The following is a 7,601-nucleotide window of genomic DNA, read 5'->3' as shown; positions in this document are numbered from 1 at the left end:
GTTGCTGTTTTTACTGTTGGCCATCAAAATATGAGTATTCCTGTATCCCGTCGACTTTTAGTCACAGTTACAAACTCGTTTCGCCCTGACAAGAAGAAGAAATCTTTTTATTGAGAACAATTTTATTGGGAAGGAAAATCAAACTTATATATTTAGATGGAATGTTAATATAGATTTCTTTTCTTCAAGGAAAGTAATTTGTAAATAGGAACTCAGTTCATCTTGGGGTTGAGATGAACTGAGTTCAAAAGTTTAAATTGTCTATACTAGCTTTAGAGAAGTGTATGCTTGTACATCATTGTGTTTAGCAGTTGTAATACATTTCTAGAATAGTATTTTCAAATTTGTCAATTTTTCTGATCACATTCAGTATGACTCTAGCAAAAGAATAACAGAAATAAGTGCCTAGTTCTAGGAATGGACAACACTCTTAAAATCTGGAACCGAAACATCGGACGTTCTTGTGTTTAAGTCAGTTTACTTCCAGTTTTTTTTTTTTTTTTGTTGTTGTTGTATTTTTTTACTTTGACATATTTAATGTGCACACTAATTTTGCACATGATTTTGGAATCTGCTCTAACTGGTTTAAAAAAAACATCCGTAGTGGAAAACTTTGAACTAAACCTGCAGTGCTTCGCCTTGTCCACCAGAGGTCAGACATCGCTTCCATTTATTGGATAAGAAGAAGCCGAAAATAAGTCCCGTACATATTTTTGCTTTATCGTTTTAAACAAAAAAACAATACTACAATATTATATTTGTTTTGTCGAAATCTGTTTTAAAAATTTTTTTGTTTTGTTTTTTTTACCTTCTTGTGATAAAATATGTTGTAAAAAAAAAAGGGTTAATGTTCTAGAAGGCTTCATATGAAAACAATGCTTGTTCCTCTAAATCCACATGAGCGGCTTCCTGTTTTAACCTGCTTCCTAGTCTGCTGCCAAAGTTTCATGTTCAGTCCCTAAATTAAGGAACCTCTCTGCAAAGTGCTACGACTGCGTGAAAGAATTAAAAGCTGCAGTGAACAAAGCTCCAGTTTATTCAATAAACCGAAATTACTAAAGTGAACTTATGCAAAGTTTTGATTTAAAATGAGGAAACGTACCAAAACAACAAACAAATGAAATACCAGACAGTTTTAGACTTTAGTCAAATCAGAAGATACGACTACAACCTGAAAAAGAATACAAATGCAGTGATTGGTGCTCTGCTATTGTGACTTTCTGTTTTGTTTCTATTAAACACAAAAACTATAGCACAATACATACTCGTGTTAATACAGGGAGGATTTTTTTATTTTTTTTATTTTAAGCTTCACAGAAGAATACGGTGCCATGTCTTTCCGAGAATAGATTCACATTGAACCGGTTTGGCGAGGCCTGCAACAATGGAGCAAAAAGTCAGCACGTCTATTTTGGGGAACATCCTGAACGAGACTTTTACACTCAATTGGCGGCGCTATAGATGGAGATTAAGGACTACTGATAATTAGAAAGAACTTCCGCCATGTAACTGTGTAGTTATTGAAAAGAAAATGTATGGAAACCTTTAAATAAATGCTACTTTCGTTAGTGTTAGACACACATTAGCGTTATTTCTATACAGATATAAACACGTGTTTTATGGGAACCATTTTTTTTTCTTTTAACAATAAATCATGTGACTCAATTATCAAGAGAGACCTTTATATGCTCTTCGCATAATCTCTTCAGACTGAGTCCTGGATCCTCTCTTAACTGGCCATTATGTTCATAGAAAATTTGATTCTCATCTCTTTTCACTGCTCTGTCTGGGCTTTCTGCCATTGACCTGGATTCCTCCAGTCGAATTTCAACCAAGCCAATCAGTGAACAGAAGGAGAAGATGGGAAAAACGACATACATTTTCTGCTTCCTTTTACAATTGCAGTCTGCCTATAGTTTTAGTAATGGCAGTAGAGGAAGTCAATAAAGCCGTTCAGTTTCTTGTTGGCCACGCCTCCAAATATTGAATTAACATCAGCAGCCATCTTGCTCAGCTCCACACTTCTTGTCTGCACAGTGGAAAAGGGTTGTTTACACTGCATGCAATTTCCAGTAAGCTTCATAGTATCCAAATGGCTCGTATATGTCGTGACTAAACGTCAGGGTAAAATGAAAAACTTCAGCAGAGTCCACGCTACCAATAGTTTCTTCTCTCAAGCTCATAACTACTGTTTCTCTGTAGGATTTAGAGGCAATCCCTTAATGAACGGTGTTCTAGGCAAACCTGTCCTTAGGTTCTCCCTTTAATTTCAATATTTCATAATTTTTGGGTTTGATCAGTCTTGTCTCTATGGCATGTCCAATTCAGAAGTGGTCCTAATGTCAAGAAAGCTTGAAAAGGATCTGTTTTAGTGTTTCCAGAATGGAACAAAAATTCTTATGAATATCAGATTACGTTTTACGTTTTGGGGTTAACAACACAGATGAGACCTCTGGGTGTAAATATGTGAGATTTGAAAACTCGACATGGACAAATATGCTCTGGACTCTATAAATCAGAGGTGATGTTTGTGATCATAAGTGAAGCAAACTTCACTTATTATGGTGAAGTAAAAATGGTTTTATAGATTTTTCCCTCTGGATGTTAAGTGCTCTGGGCAGAAAGCCATATTGTTTAAACAGTAAAAAGGTTGATTTTGTGTCTGACAAAACATTTCCGTACCGATTTGGTCATATATTTCTGATGACATCCTTAGGGTAGGGTTAGGGTTTGCATTATTCCCTTAAGTTCATGAAGACTCTAAGTTCCAGGGGGGTTTTGGAAGAGAAACAGGCCCACAGCATCACAAATCCTCCACTATGCTCAACAGTTAGCATGGAGTGTTTTTCCAAACAATTGTGGAGTGCGAATATTAACAAAGTCCAAACCTTGTTTAAAAGAGAGAACAAAACAGAGTTTATTTCATCTGTACAGATGGAGAACTCAGAAGAGATCAAAGTAATCACCTCTCTATATATGCTGTTTAATGCCCTTCATAACCAGACAGAGCGCCATCACTGATATTCCAAAAAAAGCTTATCAGATTAATACACATAGAGAGAAAAATTCAACCTTTAGTTAAAAACTAGTTTCAGGCAGAATATTCAGTGCCTAAAAATTATCACTCAGCCGTTGGGTCTGGTCTGTCACTCCTCAAAGTATGATAACTATTTGCTATAGTTATTTACTTATCTTCTGTTGCTAGGCTTCTGACACACTGGAGCAAACTTGTGAAGGCCAGAAGAGAAACAATGACTCTGTAACCCTGAGTAAGATATAATAAACCGATTAAACATTGTAAGATCAATATTAAAAGTAAACATACTGTGAATAATTATTTTATTCCACACATTCATCCTCTGTTTCACTAAATCCACTCAGAACAAAGTCAGCGGTTCCATATCAGCATCTTTCAGCAAACTCCACATGTTTATGTTTGTGATGGTAGGACAGAAAAAGGCCTTTTATAGGCTTTTCATGGAGACTGTGACTAAATGGAATGTGACTAAATTTAACTAAATGGAGCCAAACGGATACAATTCAGTTCATTTTCTTTTCATTTCAGTAATTTTGTGGCATACGCAAAGGCACATTTGGCAATGGCGCAGGATTTTTGTTATTATCCTGTCCGTAAATGTGGATAAGTTTAAGTTTAAACCGATATTTCCATTTTGAAGAGTGGCTGAGAAAAAAAATAGCTTTTGTGTCATGCCGTACATTTACCCCAGACAATCAGAAAGTTATTGATATTCAGGTCATTTTAGAAGAACTACCAACGATGCTTTTCTATTTAAGTCTTCAAATTGGCAATTGATTTGCGGGGGAAAAACATTTGCGCTGTGGAGGTTTAGTTTAATCCCAAAACAGCCCAATTGTTCACTATGACGGCCGTACTTTGTTCCAGAGGAATAATAATAGTAAGAAGAAAAAATACCTTCACTTAATTATTTATTGAGCCACCAGCTTTTTTTTTCATGTTCATCATGTATACAACTACTGAACAGAAAAATAAAGACAAGATGTCTTTTATGTCGCCCTTGAAATTATACTTTGACACTTGGACTACATCCGCATCACTCTGCTTTTGTTCCCTTTAATTGTTTCCCCATGATTCTATAATAAGAACAAACAAGTCTCACAAAACTGAAACTATTCACTTCTATTCATTCATCCAAACATAAACATAAACTTAAAGTCAATTTTTTAAAACAAAATTTAATTTAAAATATGTACATCTCGAGACGTGAACACAGACTTTTGATATCAACGTTTTTAATTCGCCAGATCTCAGCATCATACACCCTCCACCGTGCAGTAAAGCGAGCATCTGTGTCATCTACAGTCAGGTATGAGCATGTGTGTTTGCTGATGTCATAAAAATACGGTGGCTGTCAATGTGGGGAAATATTGCCACGCCAGTAAAGCTATTCGACTGGAAAAAATAGACGACAGAGAGGGGAAAAACAAATTCAGAGACAACCTTTGAACAGAACGTTAATTGAGTCAGTTCGCTTTTCTTCGCTTAAAATAGCAACAGTTCTGATTTATTAATAACTATAAATGTTTTAACTTAAACCGACTCTTGGCAGCTGTTGCATGCTATCTTCAATAACTGCATGGGTGTTTGTGACAGCTGCCCCTGCTGTCACACAGAATTGGTAATGGTTTTCTGTTTTCTTTAATGTTACTTTACATATATTAATTAGTGTTTAGTTTAGATTTATCTATATCTTTGAAATTATTTTTATTAGTCTGACTTTTTAAGTTAACTATTTGAAGTGCACACATTTAGTTAACTTTATTTGTCAGTTCTTTGTATTTTTTTGTTAAAGACAACCATTTAATTTCTTCCTTTTGAGTTATTAGTTTCCTTTGGACCTGCCCCTGGAAATTATAGATGAGCTCCAGCTGACTGAGGTCCACGGATGTCAAACTCCCTCAGCGGGCCGGTCTATTTGTTTACCAGGGGAAGGGGATATTTGGTTTATAGTTTATTTTGACCATTTATTTAATGTTTCTTCTTTTTGAAAGTTAGTTTAAATTTGATATTTATTTAATTTAAAGATTTAATAATAATCTCACTAATATTTGTTAGGTTCTTGTGTGTTTAGTTACCCCCTTGTGTGTTTTAGCAGTGGTCTGATCACCCACTATTTAAGTTTCCCTCATGTCTTGTTTGTTAGGTCAGTTTGTGCTTGAGTTTCTTTTGTTACCACTTGAGTTACATTTTGTTATGTTGACCTCAGTTTTTGGGCCCAATTTGTCATTTTGAATTATTTTGGACATTTTTTGTAATAAATTAAGATTATTTTTGGAAATTATTTTACGTCTCCTTGGCTGGTTTATGCAAAACCCTCACAGTGTTGTTATTATGACGTCCACAGGACTGTTGTGTCTAAAATGATAATAATCAAAATTACAATCATAGCTACTAAGCCATCTCTTCTTTCATTTTATGTATCCATGATTTCATTTTCCTTTTGTTTTATTTCAGGTTTGAAAAGTTTTTTTCCACAACTTCATCACATTGATCTAATTTCCCACTAATTTCTTCCCATCTTTGTTTATAAATTCCATCTCTGCTGTGTTTATCTCATTTTGTTTACTTTCTATGCTGTTCCTTTGCTTTGTCTAAGTTTATTTTTCCACTGCTTGACCTCATCCGCCTATACGACTACTGCGACTATAATCTGAGGTCTGAAAACCACTAAAGTAAAACTGAAGAGTGTGGAGTGCACTTAATTCAGCCTGATTCAACTAGTATATATATATATAACTAGAAACATCTTTCTATAATTACAGCTGAAAGTCTTTTAGTCTTTTATTTATTTTTTCTTTTTACGATTAGTTTTTGTAAAACAGCTCAGTAAGATTGAAGGGAAAATCTAAGCCATTGGATTGTTGTACGTGTATTAATGTTTTACCACTATCCAACTTCTGGTCAACTCTTACCAGTTTTACTGTTCCTGTAATGAAGAACCGTATCCCCTCAGCATGATGCTACCAACACCACAAGCACCTTTGTGAGATGTTGAGAACTCAAAATTATTCATTGTACCTTCATTTCACTGCTTATTTTATTCACAATTCCACTTTAATGATGCTGATTTACGTTGATTTGTTCCATTTAACTGTATTAGCTCATTTTTTAAATAAAAAGTAAATCCGTTGACAGACCCGAGTCTTAGCTTTGCGCCGTGTCTCATAGAAAGTCTGATCTTTGCCCCGTCTTTCCTCTCCATCTCTCTCTCTCTTTTTCTCTCTCTCTGTTTACTTTCACTCTGTTTGCTTTTGTGCCGCTGCTGGACCAGCGCGCTCCCGCGCACACAGGCAGGCAGGCGCGCGCCCACGCTCGCACTCAGCTCCCTTCCTCGCGCCCGAAGCCGAACTTCTGAGGCTGGTGCGCTGCATCGAGACCCGGACTTTCCAAGGGCTGTTTTCAGCAACGAAAAATAAGGATTTTGACGGACATTGTTTCGTTTTTCCGCTCGGTTTTAGTTCGGCAATGTTTATTGTGCTTTTTCAGTTTTGTTTGCTATCGATAGAAAGATGACTGTGAGGACGCGGAGCGACGGAGAATCAGGGAAATTCAACCCTGTCCTGCCTGTCAGTTGGTCTGTCAGGGAGATGGAAGATAACTTTGTCAAACAATAAGGTATGGATATCTATCTATCTTCATGGCACATTTCTCTAATATTTAGTGAATTCGCTTCTTTTATTTAAACAGAGAAAGTGAGCAATACTTTTAATGTCATGTTTTACTGTTAAATTCGCCTCCAAACACTTTAAACCGAGGAAAAGTAACACCTTATCACGGCTAGATTATTATAGCTTTTTTTTTAACACTACAATATAGCAGCACCAAAACATTTTTAAATTTGTATGGATTGATTTATTAGCATCCACAATTATACACAAAGGGTTACATTTACTTTAGAACCTTAAATAATATTTTATCATTCACATACCAGACATATTAGCATGTTGCTAGCTTTTATGTATTCTTGCAATTTGTTCTTTCTGACATTTGGTTTGTTTAACTTTGGGGAAAAAAACATTTTGGAGGATCTGAGAGTCTTTTAAGGAACTATATATATTTATTTATGCTAATTTGGGTGGGAGGTTGTCAGGACAAACTCTCATTTAAGAATATAAAGTATTGTTTTCCTCAACCATCTTGACTTCAATTAAATCAGCTGTTGTTTGTGTTTAGTAATAAAACTTGAAGCATTTTATCAGTGGGCTCATAGTGTACATAAAAATAAACCTATGAGATACAAATGAACAATAATAATAATAAAATGCATGGGATGTTTTGGTTAGTCACTGGGATATTCTTATGTGTCTCATCACACCTTGAGGGCCTGTTGTGTTAGGATCGAGAGGTTTCACATGTTTTTGTTTCAATTGTGTCATTTCTCGTTGCATCTGAATGGTAGAGCTTTTCATCTCTGCGTATTTTTATAATTTTTTAAATTTTTTGTAGTTTTTTTTGGTCACCATGAACAGACTGTACTCAGGTGTCCAGGTAGAGCCTGTGAAAGCAGACGAGTAGACCAGCAGAAGTAGCCTACTCCTAGGTTAAGTTTGACTTCCCCTGT

At 35.6% G+C, this 7,601-nt stretch overlaps 1 protein-coding gene across 3 annotated transcripts in view; it reads left to right on the top strand.

The window, feature by feature from the left end:
- The first annotated feature begins 6,370 nt into the window (after positions 1 to 6,370).
- The window catches only part of LOC122819909 (adenylate cyclase type 2-like), a 30,248-nt gene continuing 29,017 nt past the window's right edge, over positions 6,371 to 7,601 (top strand). For all 3 annotated transcript variants that reach the window (XM_044096960.1, XM_044096959.1, XM_044096958.1), the window contains exon 1: positions 6,371 to 6,655. The gene's annotated coding sequence lies outside the window, so the exon portion shown is untranslated. The remainder of the gene's footprint in view (positions 6,656 to 7,601) is intronic.

The sequence above is a fragment of the Gambusia affinis genome, linkage group LG18 (genome assembly GCF_019740435.1).
Source record: "Gambusia affinis linkage group LG18, SWU_Gaff_1.0, whole genome shotgun sequence".
In the NCBI taxonomy this organism is placed as follows: Eukaryota; Metazoa; Chordata; class Actinopteri; order Cyprinodontiformes; family Poeciliidae; genus Gambusia; species Gambusia affinis.
Note: the sequence above shows the minus strand (reverse complement) of the source record. Positions and strands in the feature narration are given on the sequence as shown.